Raw genomic sequence first — 25,905 nt, 5'->3', positions numbered from 1 at the left:
TAGGAGATTCAGAGGAGGGAGATTAAACCTGATCAGCAGAGAAGTCTTGTGGAGGGAGGTTGCGTTTGGATTGACTCTTCAAGGGGAATATGACTGGTGCATGTAGATTGGTACTCAGTAAGGAACTCTGGGAAAAATAAACATGAGTTGAAGTATATGTTACATGAATAATGAGGAGTAGACGGGGAAAAAAACTGTTGGCTGGAAAGTAGAGCATATGAAAGGAAGCCGTAGAAAATAATTGTGGGAAGATAAATTGCATTGAGTTAGAATGTGCGTCGGGGCGGGGGGTCTTGACTCAAGCTGAGGAATGTGGACTTTATTCCCTGGGAATGGATGGAAAGCCATCAAAAATTCTTGAGCAGAAATGTGACATAGCAATGCCTCAGAAAGACGAACAAAGCCATACTATGTATGATGGGTGTGCAGGGACTGGAAGAGGGTAGACAATTTATGAGTCTTTTAAGATAATCCAGGTCAGGGACATTGACTACCTAAAAGAAGGTGAATGGGAGGAGAGAGGAGAAAATCTGGGAAACATGAATATGGAAGTAGAGGTACATAGGCTGAGTCTTTGACTGAATAGGGAATGGAGAAGAAAATTGGATTTTGAGGGGAAGAAAATGAGTTTGGTTTGGGACAGGCTGAGTTGACCTGTAGGAGATAAGAGCAGATGATTATGGAGCAAGGGGACATAGAAACATGAATCTTGGTTCCGTGTAATGGTCTGAAAAGGCTAACCCAGTTGAGAGGCAGCAGTGTCCAGGCAGGTGTCGGGACAGGTGCTAGACTGTTCTATCTGGGTGAGGGTGGCAGGAGTTGTATTTTTCATTCTAACTTGCCCTGAATTGTTGTTGAATGTCCTGAAAGAGCACTGAGGCTTTGCCCGCTGGCCCGTGGGATTGTCCATCCAGACTTTGGTATTTTAAGATTGCATTAATATACAGGATTTGGTTTTGATTGAATGACTATTAGTATTTTTAAAGATGGTTATATTTGTCAAACATCTGTTTCGTTTTAGAGAAAAATCTTTCCCACTGGAATGACTGGTGGTTTTTAACATCCCTGGGACATAGTTGTCTTTGTCAGGAGAGGGGAAAGGCCTCGGCCTCTTGGCTTTGAAAACTGCCCAGCAGTTTGGCATCAAGGACATTTGCTGGGTCTTCTCCATGGAGACCACTGTAAGGGTAGAAACAATGGGTATCTTGTGATAGGATTAGGTCTGGGGATAATGTATCTTCCATTTGGGTTCTTTTTTTTTTTTTTGGTTGTAGGATAGCTTTTATTGCTCCTAATAAGTAAAATTTAATTTTGTAGCCTGATTTACAAGCATGAAACTACATGCTGCTAAACACATATTTACTTTCCTGACTTTGCCATTTCTTTGGCTTTTCTAGGCCGGGTTTACTCACAGTATTCAGTCCCTGCCTTACCAGCTTCTGGTGCTGCTGGTAATGCTTCTGTTGGAGATGGGCTGGCATTCTCCACCAAAGCACTGATTGGCTTCCATGTCATACATATGATCAGAGGTGTTTTTACAGCTGGAGATCCTGAGATGTACTTTCGTTCTTTGACCAGCAGCATGCAAGATGATAAGGACCAGGGCCTGGAAACGGCCCTAGCTATCTCAACTGCAGTAATGACATCTGAGGTGGCTTCTTTTAGGAATCCCTCGAGAAACAGAGTTCAGTGATTTGTGGTCTTTTAATAGACTTATTTCTTCTCTCGTGTCTATCCTGGTGTCAGAGTCCTTAGACTTTATACCCAACAACTAAGTAGCTGAAAACAAAGCCTTGTCAGGCTTCTCTATCATTAAGTGCATTCCCTAGGAGAACCCTTGTAATAAATCCATCTTTCCATGATGGACTGGTCAACTGGTACACTGTGAAACCTTACTAGCTGGAGGGAAGTGTCATGAAACTAAGGGAACCAATTGACCAGAAAAGAGAAAAACGTTGAACCACTTGGGATATCTCTTTGAATATTCTGTAACCAATTACTTATTATTTTATGCTCTTAGACATTTTGAATGTATTAATTGGGAATCAATTGTGAGATAAAGCCAATAGGATGAATGTGTTCTTTGTATGCCTTATGCTGGTTAAGTCTTATTTCTTGAGTTAGTTTTGTCAGAAGCTATTCATGATCCCAGAGATTTTAACATTCAGGTGTCAGTTGAATTTCTAGCAATATGTGATCAAATATGATCTTTGTGGGTCTGGAAGGTCAGAACAGGAGCTAGTGTATAAGTGGACATATGATGGGGACCAGTCCAAGATGAATAAGGGCAGAGGACAAAGGAGGAAAACTGAGGAGGTGCAGGCCGCCTTGAAGTAAATGCAGATGTATTTGTGGAGTATGAGGAACATCTTATCAGCTAATCAACATCAGTGTGGGTCCAAGGGGGACTACCTTTAGAATACATGAAACAGAGTATAAATCTTGTTTATGTTTTCCTTACTACTGATATTTTTATTCCTGCTTTTCAGAGGTGCAAACAAAGAACTGATAGATCATATAGCTAGAAAGTGATGGAGCCAGGTATTTTTAATTTCAGAGATCACACATTTTTGTCTGCAGAAAAGCATATTAGACGTATTAGAAAAATATTTATTTAGCTGTGTCGGGTCTTAGTTGCATCACGTGGGACCTTTCCCTGTGGTAAATGGACTCTCTAGTTGTGGCTCACAGGCTTAGCTGCTCCATGGCATGTGGGATCTTAGTTCCCTGACCAGGATGATCGAACCAATGTCCCTTGCATTGCAAGGTGGATTCTTAACCACTGGAGCACCAGGGAAGTCCCTGTATGTGTGTGTGTATAAATATTCTTTTAATTCATTTTATTCTTTAGATCATATAAATCTATTCTTACCAATTCTTAATCTCTATTGTGTGACCCTCCATGACAATAAAGAATGAGAGTTTGTTTGATTGAATTACTTCATAAGCTTAAAGACCACAGTGGAATTGACTTCTGGAGTCACAAATAGATCATATTTTCCCTGTTGGTTCTACCAGATTTGCCACTGGTGGGCGTGTATGCCTGCATGATCTGATGGCTGTTTCTTTCCAGTCTCAGAAATGGAGAATTTTAAGAGAGGGTTGTAGTGTACTAATGTGGCATCAGATAGTTCCATTGTTAACTGGTATTTATGGAAGTGGGGGCAGGGGGCAACAGTTTTTCAGGGAACGTTTTACATTTTAGTCTTACTACAATCAACAGATTCCTATAAGGATCCTGCAATTTTTTTCAACAACCTAACTTCCTCCCACAGCCATTTTTGCATCACCCGTTGTGTGCAAAGAAGGTGCTCAGATTTCTTGTCCTCTAGGAATTGAAAATCCACTCATCAACCAATGGATGGTACTTTTTTCCCTAAGGGGTGATTTACTGCAATTTTGTTTATGTATGCTGATAGTATGCATGGATCTCTCTTTTCCCTATGGCTCTAGGATTTTGGGATGTTTTCTTTTCCTCTTATCAGCCTGTGGCTAGTACAAAACAAATCTTTGAACTACCCCCAGAACTCTATTAACTTCATCTCATACTCTGTCAAATGCTCAGTAGTTGATGAACCTGGCTTGGCGCCCAGTCTGCTCCAGCAGAATTCTCTGGACAAGCTGAAGCAAAGCATATGATTTGCCTCTCCACTTAAGAATGATATTCACACTGAAGCGCTGCATTTCTAGCCTATATAGAGAGGCACAGGTATGGTGATGGCCGGCCTCGTGGTCCCTGCACCCATCGAAGGCCCCATTAGCATTTGTGTGTCTGACTATGGATTGTTGTCTTTGGCAACTATCAGTAGTGAGATTTTGAAACCTTTTCTGGCTGCTTCTTCTCATCCAGGATGCCATTACTTATCCCTGGCGAGACAGGTGTATGTTCAAATGTAAGCTAATATGAACTCAGCATATAAATTATAGACACAATTGATCTGAAGTCTACGTAACTTGAAAACTCAAAAGTTGGATAATTCCTGCTTTCTTTCTCTCTTTTTTAAATAGAAAAAAAAAAAAAAACCCAACCAAACAACAACATAAGCTGAGTTTTTGAGATGACCTTGGTGTCCCCCTTCTCCCAGCAATGGGTCTTTGACCTCTTCAATGATAGAGGGCCAGAGGATTCAAAGATACTTGATGAAGTCATGGTTAGGCCTAAGTAAGTCATGGGCTGACTAACTAGCATATCTGTTGTGTTCTGCTTTCTGTATAGGACCCTGTGGAATACCACCAAGGTTTTCTCTGGTGCCTTTTGGAAATTCACCAAGCTCTAACTCTCTTCAGTGAAGTCTCCTGTTGTCCTATGGAACTCTGGAATTCCTGCTCCTTTTCTCATTCCTCCTCATGCTGTAGACATGAATACTTGGATTCTACTCTTTGGGGCTAAGAGCACTGCAGATCTCTCATAACTCTGGAAAAATGGAGGTTATTGTGCTTGGAGTCAAAGTATTTTAATTTTTTGCCAGGAAACAGTAAACAAATCATTCGTTCATTTATTCATTCACTTGGCAGTTAAGAAATTATTGAGTACATTCCGTGTGTCAAAGAATGTTCTAGAAATTGAGAATATAGGGTGGAAAATCTCAGTCCAAGTAGAACCTGTACAGTTTTGTCATTCATCTTCAGGCATGTAGATGTCTTATGTCTCAGCTTATGAATAGAAGGGGCTGCTTTCCATGACAGCTGAGTTCACACAGTTACTGCTTCCTTCCCATTTCCAATAGAGCTGCTCAGCCTGATGGTGATTTTGAAGGACCAGAAAACATAGGATCCTTGTCCATCTCAAGCATGACAGTGTATTTGCAGAGTACCTGCTATTTGAAGCCACACAAGAGGACCAGTTTCCTGCGGAAGCATACTTAAGATGTCACATATTTTCTAGGATGGTCCAGTGACAATTTTATATAATTCCTTGAGGGGGGAGATCAGTCCATTAAATGGGTAACTAAATAAAATTTTATTTTAAAATCTTTTAAGTCTTTTCACAAATAAAAACGCATCCTTGTCAAACTAGGAAGTCTAAATTTTGGTTGAGAAAAATAAGCTGAGACAAAGTATAAACTGTATGCGGATTGTTTTCAGTTGGCATTTACCTTGATCAGCAATTACATTCTGACAGCAGTTTTTCAATTTAAAAAGTTTGCAGAACCAAGTACACCAAAAAGGAAGGTAGGGGAAGTTCCAGCTATGGGTTTGATTTCTATTATGGATTTCATTAAGGATCTCATTTATGGATTAATTTATGGATCTCATTAAAGAGATCCATAAAAAATTGAGTGCATTGTTTTGCCATAGAAGAACTTGAAAAGTAGTTCCTCCTTCACTCTCCTACTCTGTATGAACCTGAGCAAAACCAAATATGGTGGTGAGCTCAGGTAAGCAAAATGGGAGCTGGTGGTAATCTGTAGGTCTTGATATTACCAACAGGTCTTATGCATTTAGAGCTCTGTCAGAGGTTGTGAGGGAGGGGGTTGGAGTTTTCGTCCTGGTAATTGGTGTGTTTGATCAACCAACAGCATCTAAACAAGTCAGGCCAAGGCACGGCCATGGATTTCACTGCCCCCTGAAGACTCATCCAGAGTCCTCCTAAATTAACTGGAAGCATGGGATTGCTGTCTTCTGTGTGTCCAGTCTGCCTTTCTATTGTGAACTCTCTGTCTTCTCTCAGCATTTCCCTTGAGAAAGAAGGAAAGCCCATTTCTTTTCCTACCTCTCAGGAAAGGCTTAGTTCTTATTCTCTCTTCAATTCTTTTCAGCAGCCAACTTTCCCGGCTTAGAAAGGAAAGTGAAACCATAACGGAGAGTGGCATCTGCTGGAGTGTTTATGCCCACACTTAATGCCTAACTTGGGTTCAGTTCAGTTGCTCAGTCGTGTCTGACTCTTTGCAGCCCCATGCACTGCAGCACACCAGACTTCCCTGTCCATCACAACCCTTGGAGCTTACTCAGACTCATATCCATCGAGTTGGTAATGCCATCTAACCATCTCATCCTCTGTTGCCCCATTCTCCTCCTCCCTTCAATCTTTCCCAGCATCAGGGTCTTTTTCAGTGAGTCAGTTCTTCACATCAGGTGGCCAAAGTATTGGAGTTTCAGCTTCAGCATCAGTCCTTCCAATGAACATTCAGGACTGATCTCCTTTAGGATGGACTGGTTGGATCTCCTTGCAGTCCCAGGGACTCTCAAGAGTCTTCTCCATCACCACAGTTGAAAAGCATCGATTCTTTAGCGCTCAGCTTTCTTTATAGTCCAACTCTTGCATCCATACATGACTACTGGAGGAACCATAGCTCTGAGTAGATGGACCTTTGCTGGCAAAGTAATGTCTCTGCTTTTTAATATGCTGTCTAGGTGGTCATAGCTTTTCTTCCAAGGAGCAAGAATCTTTTAATTTCGCGGCTGCAATCACCATCTGCAGCGATTTTGCATAATTCAAAAGATAAAGGCATTTTATTTTCTGATGAAAATTTCATTCTTACTTTCTTAGAGGGAGAGGATGGCAGAATGGGGTATCTAACAACATATGTAGCAGGGATATCTAGCAGGAGTGTGTACAGTGTGGTTCAGAGCTTAATAAATATGAGACACAGTCTGGAAACAGAAGTTATACATCTCCCCTAGGCCTCTTGGAATATCCCAGATGGGACTCCCTTGGATTTCTGTGTCAGTTACTAGCCTTCACTAAACCAGTGTAAGTGCCAGACACTGTATGAGTACTTCATGTGTATCTCATATAATCTTTACAATAGTCCTATGGGGTAAGTTTTGCATCATTTTAAGATGAAGAAAATGAAGTGCTGAGCAATCAAATAACTTTTCAAGATCATACATTTGGTAAGTGACTGCGTTGGGATTCTTGCATTTTTTAAAGCCTCTTAGATATCTCCAGTGAGGATCTCATAACCCTGTTTAAAGAAGTGCCAAGATAACATTGAGTAGACCAGCTACACACATCCAGCTATGCATCCCTAAAGCCAGATGATGTTTGGCATAGGTGAGTAGGATGGCTCCAACACTGGGCTGGAGGAAGTGAGGTATGTAGATCTGAGGAGTGTTTATGATAGGATTAAACATTGGCAGGGCATGAACAGAGGGTCTTGCATACTGTCCCTTCATCCCTGGGTCCCATTCTTCTTTTGAAGAGGGGAGCAGCTACTCTTCATTTTCCTGACATCTCAAGGTCCCAGGGAGGGCAGGGCTGTGACAATGCAGTGGTCTGTGTGTGAAATGCTGAGCCTCAGGTGTGTGTTGTATAGGCTTGGGCACTAATGCTGACTGCAATCTTTTCCCCTCAGAACACCAAGCAAGCCTCAGAGAAGGAGGCTTCTTGGCAAAAATCTTTCTTCAAGGAGAAAGAGACATGAATAGCCATTAGTAGACGATGCCAAGATACTGCTTAGGAAAGCTAGTGTCATATGTTCATTCGTTTTGTAAACCCAGAAAATGATGTCATGTGTAATATGGATCAGAAAACAGAGACATGGAGTGAACTCTGGAAATAACCATAAGACCTGGGAAAAGGTTGAGGGTATGTGAGAAATTGTTTTGAATAAAGTGTTAGAGTTAGACTTGAAAGACTAAAGCTGTTCAATAGTAAACTAGGTCCTCGGTTTGAATGAGGGTCTGTGCTTTTTTGCTTTTCAAAATGTGATTCATATCATTGGTATCAACTAGCTTGTTTGAAAGGGAGAATTTTAGTTCCTATCTTAGATTTACTGAAACATTTGTCTGCAAATATTTGCATTTGCAGGGTCTGCATTTTCAAAAGATCCCTAGGTGGCTTGTATGCACAGTAAGTTTCAGAACTATAGTGCTAAAACACAGTAGATATAGCACAGTGTATCAGGTATTGGTCAGTGGTCTCAATCTTGGCAGTGCATTCAGATCACTTGGGGAGCCCCACCCCAGACCAATTAAACCAGGTTCTTTTGGAGTAGGGCCCAAGTATTGACATTAAAAAAAAAAAGTCCATGATGGTGGGTGACCCATATGAAAATGGGAGTGTTGCCATATTAATTGGAATTCTGAAAGAACTGGCCTCTGGTGTGGTACTACTTAATGTATTTGTTAGGGATTCAGAAGAGTAATTGTAAGATATACTGATTCCATCTGCAGGTGATCGAGAATTGCACAAGATAATATCCTGAAACCCATCAGGACTAAAATGTTAAGTGACTATGGCAGAAGGGGAGAAAGTGTAGACAAGTAGAAGAGGTCTTGTACATCCCTGGGGGCCCCATCCTACCACATTGGAAAAGTATCCAAGTGTCAGAGTGAGCAGCAAGTGAATAATGATTCGGCAGTGGTAGCAGGGCATAGTTGAACAGCCGAGAAAAATTGGAGTATGTGAAATGTAAGGAGTGACAAACCTAGACAACATATTACAACATATTACAACGCAGAGATATTACTTTTACCGACAAAGGTCCATAGAGTCAAAGCTATGGTTTTTCCAGTAGTCATATATAGATGTGAGAGTTGGATGGTAAAGAAAGCTGAGCGCCAAAGAATTGATGCTTTTGAACTGTGGTGTTGGAGAAGACTCCATGATCATAAAGTTCAAACATAGATATTAAACTGTATATTGTTTCAGAATAACTACATAGGTAGTAAACCCTATAAATTACTGACACTGTTACCTCTAAGGAGGAGGAAATGAGCTATAATTCGTGACTTCTGGCTATGGTGGTGTTCAGTTTCTTGAAATTGATGGTAGGTGTTAATTACAGAAAAACTACAGCATTGACCTCTCTTCCCTTTACAAGGCTAGGTGGTGATGCCCCGTGAGTTGAGTCTGTAGTTACGCTGTCCTGGCGAAGGATATGCATTGTGTGTAAAGTAAGTATATAGAGCCAGTCTTTAGTTCAGTTCAGTTCCGTTCAGTCGCTCAGTCGTGTCCAACTCTTTGCGACCCCATGAATCACAGCACGCCAGTCCTCCCTGTCCATCACCAATTCCCAGAGTTCACTCAAACTCATGTCCATCGAGTTGGTGATGCCATCCAGCCATCTCATTCTCTGTCGTCCCCATCTCCTCCCGCCCCCAATCCCTCCCAGCATCAGAGTCTTTTCCAGTGAGTCAACTCGTCGCATGAGGTGGCCAAAGTATTGGAGTTTCAGCTTTAGCATCAGTCCTTCCAATGAACACCCAGGATTGATCTCCTTTAGAATGGACTGGTTGGATCTCCTTGCAGTCCAAGGGACTCGCAAGAGTCTTCTCCAGCACCACAGTTCAAAAGCATCAATTCTTCGGCGATCAGCTTTCTTCACAGTCCAACTCTCACATCCATACATGACCACGGGAAAAACCATAGCCTTGACTAGACAGACCTTGGTTGGCAAAGTAATATCTCTGCTTTTTAATATACTATCTAGGTTGGTCATAACTTTCCTTCCAAGAAGTAAGCGTCTTTTAATTTCATGGCTGCAATCAGCATCCGCAGTGATTTTGGAGCCCCCCAAAATAAAGTCTGACACTGTTTCCACTGTTTCCCCATCTGTTTCCCATGAAGTGATGGGACCAGATGCCATGATCTTTGTTTTCTGAATGTTGAGCTTCAAGCCAGCCTTTTCACTCTCCTCTTTCACTTTCATCAGGAGGCTTTTGAGTTCCTCTTCACTTTCTGCCATAAGGGTGGTGTCATCTGCATATCTGAGGTTATTGATATTTCTCCCGGCAATCTTGATTCCAGCTTGTGCTTCCTCCAGCCCAGAGTTTCTCATGATGTTCTCTGCATATAAGTTAAATAAGCAGGGTGACAATATACAACCTTGACGTACTCCTTTTCCTATTTGGAACCAGTCTGTTGTTCCATGTCCAGTTCTAACTGTTGCTTCCTGACCTGCATACAGGTTTCTCAAGAGGCAGGTCAGGTGGTCTGGTATTCCCATCTCTTTCAGAATTTTCCACAGTTTATTGTGATCCATACAGTCAAAGGCTTTGGCATAGTCTTGGTTTCAGCCAAATCTCCAGTTGTTAATTTCCTTTAAGAACTGTCCTTTTCAAAACTATCAACTCATATTTGTAAACACACCTGTTTGTTTCAAATCATTTGTGACCAGATTGCCAAGATACAGATGCTGATATAGCTGCTTACTTTCACAAGATCTTTGGAGACTATTTGTGACATGTTAAAACAAGGCGAAATACTCCAAGACACATATTAATCAAATTAACAAAGATCAAACACAAAGAACAAATATTAAAAGCAGCAAGGGAAAAGCAGCAAATAACACTCAAGGGGATTCCCATAAGGATAACAGCTGATCTTTCAACAGAAACTCTTCAGGCCAGAAGGGAGTGGCAAGATATACTTAAAGTGATGAAAGAAAATAACTTACAGCCCAGATTACTATACCCAGCAAGGATCTCATTCAAATATGAAGGAGAAATCAAAAGCTTTACAGACAAGCAAAAGCTGAGGGAATTCAGCATCACCAAACCAGCTCTCCAACAAATGCTAAAGGATCTTCTATAGACAGGAATCACAGAAAGAGTGTATAAACTTGAACCCAAAGCAATAAAGAAAATGGCTACGGGATCGTACTTTTCAATAATTACCTTAAACGTAAATGGGTTGAATGCCCCAACCAAAAGACAAAGGCTGGCTGAATGGATACAAAAACAAAACCCCCATATATGTTGTCTACAAGAGACCCACCTCAAAACGAGGGATGCATACAGACTGAAAGTGAAGGGCTGGAAAAAGATAGTCCATGCAAATAGAGACCAAAAGAAAGCAGGAGTAGCAATACTCATATCAGATAAAATAGACTTTAAAACAAAGGCTGTGAAACGAGACAAAGAAGGAAACTACATAATGATCAAAGGATCAATCCAAGAAGAAGATATAACAATTATAAATATTTATGCACCTAACATAGGAGCACCGCAATATGTAAGACAATTACTAACAAGTATGAAAGCGGAAATTAACAATAACACAATAATAGTGGGAGATTTTAACACCCTACTTACATCTATGGATAGATCAACTAAACAGAAAATTAACAAGGAAACACAATCTTTAAATGATATAATAGAACAGTTAGACCTAATAGATATCTATAGGACATTTCACCCCAAAACAATGAATTTCACCTTTTTCTCAAGCGCACACGGAACCTTTTCCAGGATAGATCACATCCTGGGACATAAATCTAGCCTAGGTAAATTCAAAAAAGTTGAAATCATTGCAAGCATCTTTTCTGACCACAATGCAGTAAGATTAGATCTCAATTACAGGAGAATAACTATTAAAAGTGCCAGCATATGGAGACTGAACAACACGCTGCTGAATAATGAACAAATCATAGAAGAAATCAAAAGAGACATCAAAATATGCATAGAAATGAATGAAAATGAAAACACAACAACCCAAAACCTCTGGGACACTGTAAAAGCAGTGCTAAGGGGGAAGTTCATAGCAATACAGGCACACCTCAAGAAACAAGAAAAAAGTCAACTAAATAACCTAACTCTACATCTAAAGCAACTAGAAAAGGAAGAAATGAAGAACCCCAGGGTCAGTAGAAGGAAAGAAATCATAAAAATTAGGGCAGAGATAAATGCAAAAGAAACAAAAGAGACCATAGCAAAAATCAACAAAGCCAAAAGCTGGTTCTTTGAGAAGGTGAATAAAATTGACAAACCACTAGCCACACTCATCAAGAAACAAAGGGAGAAGAACCAAATCAATAAAATTAGAAATGAAAATGGAGAGATCACAACTGACAACACAGAAATACAAAGGATTATTAGAGAATACTATCAGCAATTATATGGCAATAAAATGAATAACCTGGAAGAAATGGACAAATTCCTAGAAAAGTACAACTTTCCAAAACTGAACCAGGAAGAAATAGAAAATCTGAACAAACCCATCACAAGCACGGAAATTGAAACTGTAATCAAAAATCTCCCAGCAAACAAAAGCCCAGGTCCAGACGGCTTCACAGCTGAATTCTACCAAAAATTTAGAGAAGAGCTAACACCTATTCTACTCAAACTCTTCCAGAAAATTGCTGAGGAAGGGAAACTTCCAAACTCATTCTATGAGGCCACCATCACCCTAATCCCAAAACCTGGTAAAGACCCCACAAAAAAAGAAAACTATAGGCCAATATCACTGATGAACATAGATGCAAAAATCCTTAACAAAATTCTAGCAATCAGAATCCAACAACACATTAAGAAGATCATACATCATGACCAAGTGGGCTTTATCCCAGGAATGCAAGGATTCTTCAATATCTGCAAATCAATCAACGTAATACACCACATTAACAAATTGAAAAATAAAAATCATATGATTATCTCAATAGATGCAGAGAAAGCCTTCGACAAAATTCAACATCCATTTTTGATAAAAACCCTCCAGAAAGTGGGAATTGAAGGGACATACCTCAACATAATAAAAGCTATATATGACAAACCCACAGCAAACATTATCCTCAATGGTGAAAAACTGAAAGCATTTCCCCTAAAGTCAGGAACAAGACAAGGGTGCCCACTCTCACCACTACTATTCAACATAGTTCTGGAAGTTTTGGCCACAACAATCAGAGCAGAAAAAGACATAAAAGGAATACAAATTGGAAAAGAAGAAGTAAAGCTTTCACTGTTCGCTGATGACATGATCCTCTACACAGAAAACCCTAAAGACTCTACCAGAAAACTACTAGAGCTAATCAATGATTACAGTAAAGTTGCAGGATATAAAATCAACACACAGAAATCCCTTGCATTCCTATACACTAATAATGAGAAAATAGAAAGAGAAATTAAGGAAACTATTCCATTCACTGTTGCAACGAAAACAATTAAATACTTAGGAATATATCTACCTAAGGAAACAAAAGACTTGTACATAGAAAACTATAAAACACTAGTGAAAGTAATCAAAGAGGACACTAATAGATGGAGAAATATACCGTGTTCGTGGATTGGAAGAATAAATATTGTAAAAATGAGTATACTACCCAAAGTAATTTATACATTCAATGCAATCCCTATCAAGCTACCAACAATATTTTTCACAGAACTAGAACAAATAATCTCACAATTTGTATGGAAATACAAAAAACCTCGAATAGCCAAAGCAATTTTGAGGAAGAAGAATGGAACTGGGGGAATTAACCTGCCGGACTTCAGGCTCTATTACAAAGCCACAGTCATCAAGACAGTATGGTACTGGCATAAAGACAGAAATATAGATCAATGGAACAAAATAGAAAGCCCAGAGAGAAACCCACGCTCCTATGGACACCTTATCTTCGACAAAGGAGGCAAGAATATAAAATGGAGAAAAGACAGTCTCTTTAACAAGTGGTGCTGGGAAAACTGGTCAGCCACTTGTAAAAGAATGAAACTAGAACACTTCCTAACACCATACACCAAAATAAACTCAAAATGGATTAAAGATCTAAATGTAAGACCAGAAACTATAAAACTCCTAGAGGAGAACGTAGGCAAAACACTCTCCGACATAAATCACAGCAGGATCCTCCAAGACCCACCTCCCAGAATATTGGAAATAAAAGCAAAAATAAACAGATGGGACCTAATTAAAATCAAAAGCTTCTGCACAGCAAAGGAAACTCTAAGCAAGGTGAAAAGACAGCCTGCAGAATGGGAGAAAATAATAGCAAATGAAGCAACTGATAAAGGATTAATCTCCAAATTATACAAGCAGCTCCTGCAGCTTAATTCCAGAAAACTAAGTGACCCAATCAAAAAATGGGCCAAAGAACTAAACAGACATTTCTCCAAAGAAGACATAAAGATGGCTAACAAACACATGGAAAAATGCTCAACATCCCTCATCATCAGAGAAATGCAAATCAAAACCACAATGAGATACCATTTCACACGAGTCAGAATGGCTGCTATCCAAAAGTCTACATGCAATAAATGCTGGAGAGGATGTGGAGAGAAGGGAACCCTCTTACACTGTTGGTGGGAATGCAAACTAGTACAGCCACTATGGAGAACAGTGTGGAGATTCCTCAGAAAACTGGAAATAGAACTGCCATATGATCCAGCAATCGCACTCCTGGGCATACACACTGAGGAAACCAGAATTGAAAGAGACACATGTACTCCAATGTTCATTGCAGCACTGTTTATAATAGCCAGGACATGGAAGCAACCTAGATGTCCATCTGCAGATGAATGGATAAGAAAGCTTTGGTACATATACACAATGGAGTATTTCTCAGCCATCAAAAAGAATGCATTTGAATCAGTTTTAATGAGGTGGATGAAATTGGAGCCAATTATACAGAATGAAGTAAGCCAGAAAGAAGAACATCAATACTGTATATTAACGCATATATATGGAATTTAGAAAAATGGTAACCTGAACCCTGTATAAGAGACTGCAAAAGAGACATAGGCATTTAGAACAGTCTTTGGGACTCTGTGGGAGAGGGTGAAGGTGGAATGATTGGGGAGAATGGAATTGTAGCATGTATATTATCATAAGTGACCAGTCCAGGTTCGACGCATAAATTTTCCTCTGTTCATTTCTTTGCATTTGTGCTTTTTTAATAAAAATACTTTTAACAAAAAAAAAAAAATAAAAAAAAAATAAAAAAAAAAATAAAACTGTTCTCCTCCTGTCCTGACTAATAAATTCTGAAAAGTTTGGGATGATTAGTTTTTCTAAGCTGAAGGCCTCCACACAAGGTCAGATTAAGGTTTTCTCTCTATTTTGATTCCACGAACGTTAAGGTTTGGCTCTCCCACGCCAAATGTATCGTTGTACATTTCTCCCTGGTGTAAGGAAGGAGCTTTCTATTGGGCAGTAGAAGCCCAGGTCACCCCCAGCTCAGAGTTTTGGAGAACTCTAGCTTGGTATCACACAGTGGCTTTTAGTTCAAAGGTGACCCTTTATTCCTGCTCCTCCTCCTCCATCATCCTTTATTTGTTTAGGCTACTGGTTCTTCCTCCAAGCATTCTGAGTAGATGTGGGTGGAGGGAAGAGCAGGAGGGTCTGTGTGTGTGTGTGTGTGTGTGTGTGTGATTTGAGTGGGGAGGCTGAATTTTCACAGACTTCTTTTTACTTAGCATTTGTTTATGCTTATCTACTCCCAATCTTTAATTCTTCCAAACCTTTCTCCACCTTAGTGGATTTCAGTCTTTCTTTTGTTCCTGGTGTTTGGGACTAGGATGTATCTTGAACACCATACCTCACCAATCTGGCAAGATGAGAAGGCAGGATTATAGGATCCTAGGGTGAGGGGAGGGAGAGAAGTGGAAGGAGGGAGGTTTGTTTGTGTTTTCCAGAGAGAGCTGCATGTGATTCCAGGCTGCCAGGCTTTGCTGGTTTGAAGTCCTTGGCAATAACCCTTGCTTGTTTTCTTCTGAGTATCCATGAATTATCATGAGTTCTTTTAATAAGCTGACAGTAGTGGTCGCTCAGTGTTCTAATAAGGGAGGAGACATTGCCTCATGGCCTTAGGCACTGCTGGTGGTGAAAGAATATAAACTGCTAAAGCCACCCCTGCCTCCACAGGTCCTCACCTCAGATTCCATTACAGCTGAAAACATGGGAACTGAAAAGCAGCTAAAATACCCTGAGTCTTCACAAAAGGAGAGTCTGGCCCCAGCCAGCAGTGACATGGGTTTTATGGGAGGAGAAGTTCTGAGTAAGGAAAGAGAGAGAAAAAGAAAAAAAGAAATGGTGCTCAAATGAGCCAGAACAGTTGTGTGTGGCTTTTCGAGGCTTTGTGATAGTTTACACCTCCGGGTTCACTTGGGGTTGTTCATTGACTTAGACTGTGTATAGGAGATCCTAAGACCTTATCAAGTATTGTAACCCCTATCTGATTGGAAGTGGGTGAATGCATCAATTAAAAGGGGTGTATATATTTGGCTGTGGTCGGGGAGCAGTGATTCCACAATCCAGCCACAGAAGGTGAAGGCCACTTGAAAAGCCTTCATCCCAGGCTGAGCCCTGGGTGCCGCCTCTTTTCTCTCCCCAAGGGGCTCTGTGCCAGGAACCCCAGAGGGTGGAGAGCCTATGATAGCTAAATCGTTGGATGCCTGCCTGCTGCCTGCCTGCTGGGGAAGACCCTGGAGTTGGCTTGGGCCTGCTTCTGTTTTATAGCCTGATGGATTTGGGCTCTCCCTTTCCCTCTTCAGAGGCCTACAATCTGCACCAAATGTTTCACATTACTCAGTGTGAAAAACCTCCTATTCTTTCAGATTTTTTACAAGTTCATACATCCGTGGAAACCTGATATTCCATATTTCATTCTGCTTCGTGGATGTCATTGTGAGGGATGCGGGTTCACATGCAACAGGCCTCTTCTGGCTTTGATCAGCTTGACCGCAACTAATTGTAAATGGAGAACAAATGAAAGAAATATTTACAAATTTCATGGGAATTCAGGCGGGGCCTAAGCTTCCCCTAATGCCTCCATTCACAGTGAATGTTTATTGAATACTTTGACTCTACTGTGCACTTCAGTATTTATATAGTATTAGGTTTTAGCTTGTTCTGAAGGAATCCAGAGTCAGTAAACTGACCTTCCCTGTCTCCCCATGTTACCCTCTTCCCTTCTGCAAACTTCCTTTCTTTTGCATCACAAAATCTGCTGCTGCCTAAAGCAAACCAACTCAAATTCCAAAGCTCCAGCTGTAAGGAGGGGAAGGAGAGAAAGGGATGGAGAGAGAAGAAGCGGGGGTGAGGGGAAGGACCGTAAAATTTAAAACAAATTTTGAGTTGCACAGTCGAGTTGGGAAAAGTCAGATGAAAATGTTCGAGATTTGTTCAAAATAAAGTCATAAATGCTTGGAGCCAAGTTAAGCAGCTGTTGGGTCAGGCAGGCTAAGGCCTGAAAGGCAGCACCAACTAAGAGCTGAGTATTATGCAATTAAGAAGTGGTTGCCTGGATATAAAGAAACATCCATAGCCCTGTAGAAGGATTTTTTAAAATTTATTTTTAACTGGAGGGAAATTGCTTTACAGTGTTGTGTTGGTTTCCGCTGTACAACAGCATGAGTCAGGCCTAAGTGTACACATATCCCCTCCGTCTTGAGCCTCTCTCCCCGCCCCATCCCACCCCTCTAGATCATCGCAGAGCACCGGGCTGGGCTCCCTGTGTTGTTCAGCGACTTCTCACCAGGTATCTGTTTTACACATGATAGTGTATATATGTCCGTGCTGCTTTCTCCATTTATCCCACTCTCTCCTTCCTAAGAGGATTTCTGATTTAGGACTTTCCATTTCTAAACATACTTTTCCAGAAGAATTTTTGTTCACTCAGGAACCAAAATAACTTTTGTGATTTCTCCCTGGAGGTAGTGGAGTGGGGTCACTCTATGGCTTGGAAAGGGTCAGCTGACACTGCTCCCCCCCCATCCAGCTTCCCTGCCTCATGGCATAAGCTGGAAGTCCTGTCAGTCCCTGTCTTCTTCCCACTGCTGTCAGGAGCTGCTGGCACTTCCCAGGGCAGCTTGGACAAGTGGTGGTCCAGATACCAAAGGGTAGGCAGGTGGTAACCTCTTTCTGGAGAGTCCTTTGGCTACCACTTTGGATGGCAAGTGCTCCAACAACTGCTGTTTTAATTAGGAGTATATCACATCTGTATCTGTGGTATCCTGGGCCCCTTCCACGCTGCTGCTGCTGCTGCTAAGTCACTTCAGTCATGTCCGACTCTGTGTGACCCCATAGACAGAAGCCCACGAGGCTCCCCCATCCCTGGGATTCTCCAGGCAAGAACACTGGAGTGGGTTGCCATTTCCTTCTCCAGTGTGTGAAAGTGAAAAGTGAAAGTGAAGTCGCTCAGTCGTGTCTGACCCTTAGTGACCCCACGGACTGCAGACTACCAGGCTCCTCCATCCATGGGATTTTCTAGGCAAGGGAGTCGTAAAAGTCAAGCTAGATTCTGTTGTTTATGGATGCTGGCATAACTTGCTGTTCTCCAAATTTCTCCAACATTTCCACCCAGGCACAAAAGACGTGATTTAGGGGTAATACAAAGGAGAGGGTGAATGGTCCCAAAGAACCCCAGAACACCCCAAAAGTCTGATGAGAGAGGTGTTTGCAAGGAAAGTGGTTGTACGACAGGAGCGATGGCTTGAAAAGGAGAATTAGGAGGTAGAGAAAAGGAATGTGACACTGGAGGTCAACTCCAAAGCTAGTGAAAAGAGGAACCAGGTTCCCGGAAAAGAGTGTTCAGAGCATTTTATTACACATTTGCTTTGTAAAATCAAACTTTTACTCATTGTTCTCTTTCCAGTGGTATCTGGAGCTACACCTCTCATTCCCAGGAGTTCTTTTTTTTTCTAAACAGTATCTTCCCATCAAAATGTGCTTGTACAGCCATGTTTACTCTTAAATGTAAATGGACAATAAGAAAGTTTTCATTTTTAAAGATTATTTATAAAAATTCAAATGGACAGAGCTGAAGTGGTGGGATTTCTTAGCCACACAGCAGAGCACAGAGCTGGTTGGAAGTGAACTGATCACAGGCAAACAGCTTGACCTTACATGTCATCAGTTAGTGGAGGACATTGGTCTTCGTGGGTAAGGTCAACTTCTGTAGCTTCAAATGGGCGAGTTTCTCAACTGCTGTCTACCTCAGATTCCTCATCTAGAAAGTGGGACAAATAATACCGCCTATGTCACAGCATTGTTTTGAGAACTGAATAAGTCAATGTACATAAAATGTTTAGAGCATTACCTAGCACATAATAAATGGTGCATCAGTATTGGCTGTGCTTACTACTTCAGGAGGCAAGAGGTATTTTGTTTATCAGGGAATTCTTTAAATTCTCACTGCCATCTTAGCAACAGAATGTTTATGGAACTTATATTTCATTACTCATTTAAAGAGATTCTCTACTTTAGGGCCTTTCTGGGACTAACAATTCTGTCAGTTTACATTTAGTATTCAGGAGTGACTACTGTGTTTTCACATGTTAGTTATTAAGAATTTTAATTCAGTACTATATGTATTTTAAATCATGTTTTTGTGCATGTGCAGTCATGTCCGACTCTTTGTGACCCTATAGACTATAGCTCACTAGGCGTCTCTGTTCATGGGATTTACCAGGCAAGAAAACTGGAGTGGGTTGCTGCCGTGTCCTCCTCCAGGGAATCTTCCTAACCTGGGGATCAGACTCATGTCTCCTGCATTGTAGGCAGTTTCTTTACTTCTTGAGCCATTGGGACTTGTTCTCCTGAAGAAGTGAGAGGAGAAAATCCACGTGGAATGCATTTGTAGAAGAGTGCTTGATTAGAAAGATCTTTAAACTTCCCCTTAGCAGTTCCTTAGGCCAATTTTCTTCGATGTACCTTACGCAAGAAAATGGTGGTTTTTCCTAATTATCTATTTTATAACTTTTTGATGGTCAGATATCAAATGAATTGTTCAGAAATGAAATTAGAACTCATGTTAATCAGTGTTAATTAATGGAAGCAGGAAGAGGAGGCTACTGACCTCTGTGAAGTAGTGTTCTTTACCTCTCCCATTAAGAACTTGTCTGGACTTCCATGAACAAGGGACAGAAGACATTTATTCCACCTGCAATTTGAGCTATGAAAATTGTCCTGTGTCTAAACATTCTAAATGCCTCCAGCATTTTTTCTAAACCGCAATTTAAAGAAGAACAAGAAAGCAAGCAGTTTGCAAATGATGCCTCTGTACAAATGGCCAACATTCCAGTTGGTGTTTTATGGGGCTACACCCACATTAAATTGACCAGAATGGGGGAGACCCAATGACAATAGATTCTTTTGTTGCATTGTTTTGATGCAGAGCAAGTGACATTCCTCAGGCCCTTTTCCATGTAACGCTCCACCACAAATATGTTGCTACTCTTCTTACCTGTGGGACTGGGTCGTATCAACTCTAGCACTTTCAGGCTTATCTGATGGCAAATGAAAACTGACACTGGTGGGGAGGGTTATGACTGCTTGGTTACTGGACAGCCATTCACCTCTGTTTCTACATTCTTTAAGCAGTTTCAGTTTAACCCTTAAAAAATGTTTATGAGCAATGAAATATACCCAGTTATCCATGAATATATTTATATAAGAAAAATAGGAAAATATGCACCTGTGTGCTCTTCATATGATATATATTGATATTATATATTCATTCTGAGATTGGACATGGTATCATTATGATAGGTGCATGTGGATTTGCCTACTTGTTAATGTACTGTAATGTGACTCTGTGTAGGTGTGTGTTTATGTGGATATAGGTACATGTGGAATGAGATCTTTTCCTGTGACAATCTGTGAACAGTGCTTCTGTGACTCTGGAGTGAACAAAGCCCCAAACCCATTGATTATGTGATTATGTGAATGTTCCTCATATAATATATAAATCCTACAACAATGCTAATGTGGAAAACAGAGGTGGTCTTAAAGAGTGTCTTCTATAACATTCATTGCAACATTGTGATTTAATTGTCCTGAAATGTAGCCTAAGAGGTTTGCACCTTTTACCCTCCCTGAGCACTGAGAAAATTATAGGCTCAGCCAAATTACAGTGAAACAAAATCTGTTGAAAATGAACAATCTGTTTCTATAAATGATGATATAAACAATATAAATATTCAGTTATTATACATGCTAACACGTCCAATACTTTGGCCACCTCATGCGATGAGTCGACTCACTGGAAAAGACTGATGTTGGGAAAGATTGGGGGCAGGAGGAGAAGGGGACGACAGAGCATGAGATGGCTGGATGGCATCACCGACTCGATGGACATGAGTTTGAGTGAACTCGGGAGTTGGTGATGGACAGGGAGGCCTGGCGTGCTGTGATTCATGGGGTCGCAAAGAGTCAGACACGACTGAGCGACTGAACTGAACTGAACTGAACACATTCAATATATTCAGTTTTTCACCTGCAAATATTTTCACCTGCAAATACCTTGATGTAGTTATATCTACTATCTGTGAAACTGCATTTTAGCCTTGGGTAAATTTCAAAGAATCACATTTTACTGGAAGTGACTCCAGATGCCATTGAATATAGTAATTGAAAACTGGCAGCTAGCATGCCAGATTTTGCCAACAATTGGGTTTGGTTTGGCCACTTCATATCAGTATGTGTTTGTGTGTGTGTAAACATTTTATTGAGGTATAATTGTGCACATTAAACTGCACATATTTAAAGTGTATGATTTGCTATTTCACAAGTACATACATACCTGTGAAACCATCTTTATAACCAAGATCATTAACATATCCATCATTGTGGAAAGTTTTCTTATAGCCCTTTAGAATCTCTCTTTCCTGTCCTCAACCCCTCCAGGTAATCACTGATCTGCTTTCTGTCACTATAGATTAGTATGCGTTTTCTGAATGGAAACATACTGTATGTATTCCTTTTATGTCTGAATTTTTTCACTCAAAATAATTATTTTGAGATTCACCCTGAATTATAATATTTACAAAGGTTTTCTCCTATGTTTGCTTGTAGAAGTTTTATAATTTAGGTTTTACATTAGGATCTATATCCATTTTAAGTTATTTTTTAATATGATCTATGTTCTGTATCTATGGTTTCATAGATGAAAGTTCATTTTTATTCATATGAATATAGAATTGTCCCAGTACTATTTACTAGGAAAACTATCTTTTATTTACTGCATGTTGTGGCATTCTTAAAGCTGAGTCAATTTAGGGCTTACCTCATTTTCCATTTCTCAGAGGTCACTGTCCCTCATTGACTGATGTCCAGTTCTTGAAAACTGTTGTTTCCTATATCTTGTCTATTTTTATTTATTTCAGATGGGAAGTTAAGTCTGATCCCTGCTGCTTCATCTTGGTGGGAAGTAGAAGTCCCATGCTTAGAGTATTTTTGAAATTTTAAAATGTGTTTCCAATAATATAAATTAGGAAATATCATATTCAAACTAGATTTCTGGCTTCTCATGGAAAATCATCAAATTTGACAAAATGAGGTACATACTCACACAGCATCCATCGATTACACAGCTTCCTGTTTTCTTGTGGCAAGAGCTCCCTCATTTCTCCCAATCCTCATCTTGCTTGCTTCACTCATTTAACTTTCCTACTCGACCCCCTTAGACCTGATCAGTCCAAGTCTTTCATTTCATTCAGGAGGAAAGGGAGAGAGGCAAAGTGAGACAGAATTAGAATCTGGTTCTCTGGCTCCAAATCCAGTGGTACTTCCACTGAGATTGAGCCGTCATGTTGTATTATTGGCATGGAGATACACAGACTGAAGGCCTGAATAGTTGCTGACAGATTTAGATGCTAAGTGCCTAGTGTTCATGCTCTTCCTGCATCTCTTTATGGGCCTATGAAGTCTCTGTATTTGGAAACAAACTATGTAGCAGAGATTTAACTATTAATTTTTTAAAAGAAACTGTTTATTCAACAAAACCACCTTTTGAGGATCACCATCAAATTATCAAATCAGTGATCAAATTGATTAAATCAATGATCACTGTCATTTTTCCTCATTAAATAATTTTGAAATACCTATCAGAATGATCAAAATCTGATGATCCCAAATGCTAATGAGGATGTGGAGCAGTAAGAACTCTCATTCTTTGCTGGTGGGAATGCTAAATGGTGCAGCCACTTTGGAAGACAGCTTGAAAGTTTCTTGCAAAACTAAAATACTCTTACCATTTGATCCAGGAATCATGCTCCTTGGTATTTACCCAAAGGAGCTGAAAACTTATTTTTACCCCCCAACCTGCACACAAATTTTATAGAAGCTCTATGTATAATGACCAAAACTTGGAGGCAACAAATATGTCTTCATATTTGTAGGTGAATAGATTAACTGTAGCACATTCAGTAAATGGAATTCTGTTCCTCACTAAAAAGAAATGAGCTATTAAGCTATGAAGAGAAGTAGATGAAACTTAAATGTTTGTTTCTTAGTGAAATAAGTCAATCTGAAAAGGCTATGTAGTGAATGATTCTTAACTCCTGACCTCTTTTTCTCAAGTCTTACAATCAGCACCTTTATGTGGGTTCTGCAAGGAAGCTTGAGTTGAGAATGGTCATGGACCCCTGAATGCTCAATCTGACTGTGACAGCTGTGTGAATGTGCACAGGAAAATAACTTTCTCCCTTTGACCCCCAGTTTCCTAATCTGTGTAGAGATGGTTAAATGAGATGAGATGAGCTCTCTTTTCCAACATTTTGTGCATTCTAAGAATTTTATTTGTCACCAAGCTACTGATTTCCACTTTATGATCACTTTAAAACAGCTCTGATCTTGCTTTTCCCCTTATAGTTTGGCATTGTAGTTTCCATTTTTGAATTCTTTTGGCCTTTAGTTGTCATGTGGAAATCAGATTCTTAAACTCTTGGTTTCAAGATCTCAACTTCTCAAAGGACAATCTCTGACCAGGTATTTGTTCTTCTTGAAAGTCAATGCCAAAGATGGCTCAGACTACTGCACAGTTGCACTCATCTCACATGCTAGTAAAGTAATGCTCAAAATTCTCCAAGCCAGGCTTCAATAGTACGTGAACCATGAAGTTCCAAATGTTCAAGCTGGTTTTAGAAAAGGCAGAGGAACCAGAGATCAAATTGGCAACATCCACTGGATTATCAAAAAAGCAAGAGAGTTCCAGAAAAAACATCTATTTCTGCTTTATTGACTATACCAAAGCCTTTGACTGTGTGGATCATCACAAACTGTGGAAAATTCTTCAAGAGATGGGACTACCAGATCACCTGACCGGCCTCCCAAGAAATCTGTATGCAGGTTAGGAAGCAACAGTTAGAACTGGACATGGAACAACAGACTGGTTCCAAATAGGAAAAGGAGTACGTTAAGGTTGTATATTGTCACCCTGCTTATTTAACTTGTATGCAGAGTACATCATGAGGAACGCTGGGCTGGAAGAAGCACAAGCTGGAATCAGGATTGCCAGAAGAAATATCAATAACCTCAGATATACAGATGACACCACCCTTATGGCAGAAAGTGAAGAAGAACTAAAGAGCCTCTTGAAGAAAGTGAAAGAGGAGAGTGAAAAAGCTGGCTTAAAATCAACATTCAGGAAACTAAGATCATGGCATCCAGTCCCATCACTTCATGGGAAATAGATGGGGAAACAGTGAAAACAGTGACTGACTTTATTTTTTGAGGCTCCAAAATCACTGGAGATGGTGACTGCAGCCATGAAATTAAAAGACACTTACTCTTGGAAGAAAAGTTATAACCAACCTAGGCAGCATATTAAAAAGCAGAGACGTTACTCTGCTGACAAAGGTCTGTCTAGTCAAGGCTATAGTTTTTCCAGTAGTCATGTATGGATGTGAGAGTTGGACTATAAAGAAAGCTGAGCACCCAAGAATTGGTGCTTTTGAATTGTAGTGTTGGAGAAGACTCTTGAGAGTCCCTTGGACTGCAAGGAGATCCAACCAGTCCATCCTAAAGGAAATCATTCCTGAATATTCATTGGAAGGACTGATGTTGAAGCTGAAACTCCAATACTTTAGCCACCTGATGTGAAGAACTGACTCATTGGAAAAGACGCTGATGCTGAGAAAGATTGAAGGTGGGAGGAGAAAGGGACGACAGAGGATGAGATGGTTGGATGGCATTGCCAACTCAATGGACATGAGTTTGAGTAAGTTCCAGGAGTTGGTGATGGACAGGGAGGCCTGGCATGCTGCAGTTCATGGGATCACAAAGGGTCGGACACGACTGAGCAACTGAACTGAAAGCAGAAAAAGAAACCATAATATTTTGGGCCAACCATAAACTAGTTTCATCTTCCGTGAAATAAAGAGGTTTTATTAGATGCTCTTTTAAGCCCTTGTTTGCTTTAAAATTCTAAGTTAGTTTAAGAAGCATGATGATGTTCTTAGACTGAATACAACTGATTTCCTTTTTGTTGCAATTAGCAGCTTTTGAAGCATTTCAAGTTTCTTCTCCCGTCAATTATCTACAGATTTTCATAGACGTGTAAGACTTCTTAGCTGCTGCTTGGCCCACCACTGCTGGGTGTTTGACACACACTGCTGTTTTATAAAGAGTTTGGGAATTTCCCTAATCCATATTATTTTAAACATTTAAAGATCTGAAAAACATTTTTTCCCCAAAAGTGTAAACTTCCCAGCCACTGCAGAAGAGAAGGGCTTCCTTGATGGCTCAGAGGGTAAAGTGTCTGCCTACAGTGTGGGAGATCTGGGTTTAATCCCTGGGTCAGGAAGATCCCCTGGAGAAGGAAATGGCAACATCTTACAGTGATGTTTTAAGAACATTGTTTTTTCTTGCTACTTAAAATTAGGGAAAACATGAGGTCAATTATTTTTATATTATGTTTCTATTATATTTTAAAAACACCATATTATAAGGTACTAAGATGCTGGGGGCCTCCTTGACTCCTATGTGGTTTCACTTCCCAGTTCTGTGAGTACTTCCAGGTCACTGACCCAGCTCTGTAGTCTCTGGGGCTGCTGAAGGGGCCAGTGGCAGTGTAGGTACCTCCTGTTGAGTCCTGGATTGTCGCTTCTGTCCCACAGGCCTTCCCCACAGGACTTCAGTAACTTCTTTCCTTAAGCGGTAGCATATCAGTTATAGAGAAATGCACTTTAGGAAACAGTCTTCAGGAGGGTCCAGGTAAACCCATGCCATCTAAACAGAGCATCCCCAACTTACCCATCAAGTTCTACTTCAGTGTGATAAGTCTGTACACTTAGCATCAGCACTGACAGGTAGGGACGGAGTCAGCATTCCAGAGGCTCTTGTTTATATGTACAGATTCTGTGATCATGTGTGGGCTTTTATATTGAGTGGGGTTGAATGAAGAGAGATGACAGAGCTTATTAAAGTGGATAAAGTGGAAATTGTAGCTTAAGATGGTAAAAATACTAGCTTTAATACTGCAGAGTGAAAGAGGAAAATTGGCCTTTTAGTCCTGTCTTCTGTCATTA

The 25,905-nt window shown here is 40.4% G+C and overlaps 1 pseudogene; it reads left to right on the top strand.

Annotated features, from left to right (window-relative positions):
- Positions 1-5,362: 5,362 nt before the first annotated feature.
- Positions 5,363-25,865, top strand: LOC148777326 (transcription initiation factor IIA subunit 2 pseudogene; annotated as a pseudogene).
- Positions 25,866-25,905: the final 40 nt, after the last annotated feature.

This window comes from Moschus berezovskii, chromosome 7 (assembly GCF_049115385.1).
Source record: "Moschus berezovskii isolate FMDL1 chromosome 7, NW_MosBer_1.0, whole genome shotgun sequence".
Classification (NCBI taxonomy): Eukaryota; Metazoa; Chordata; class Mammalia; order Artiodactyla; family Moschidae; genus Moschus; species Moschus berezovskii.
This window is presented reverse-complemented; position numbering and strand designations above follow the sequence as displayed.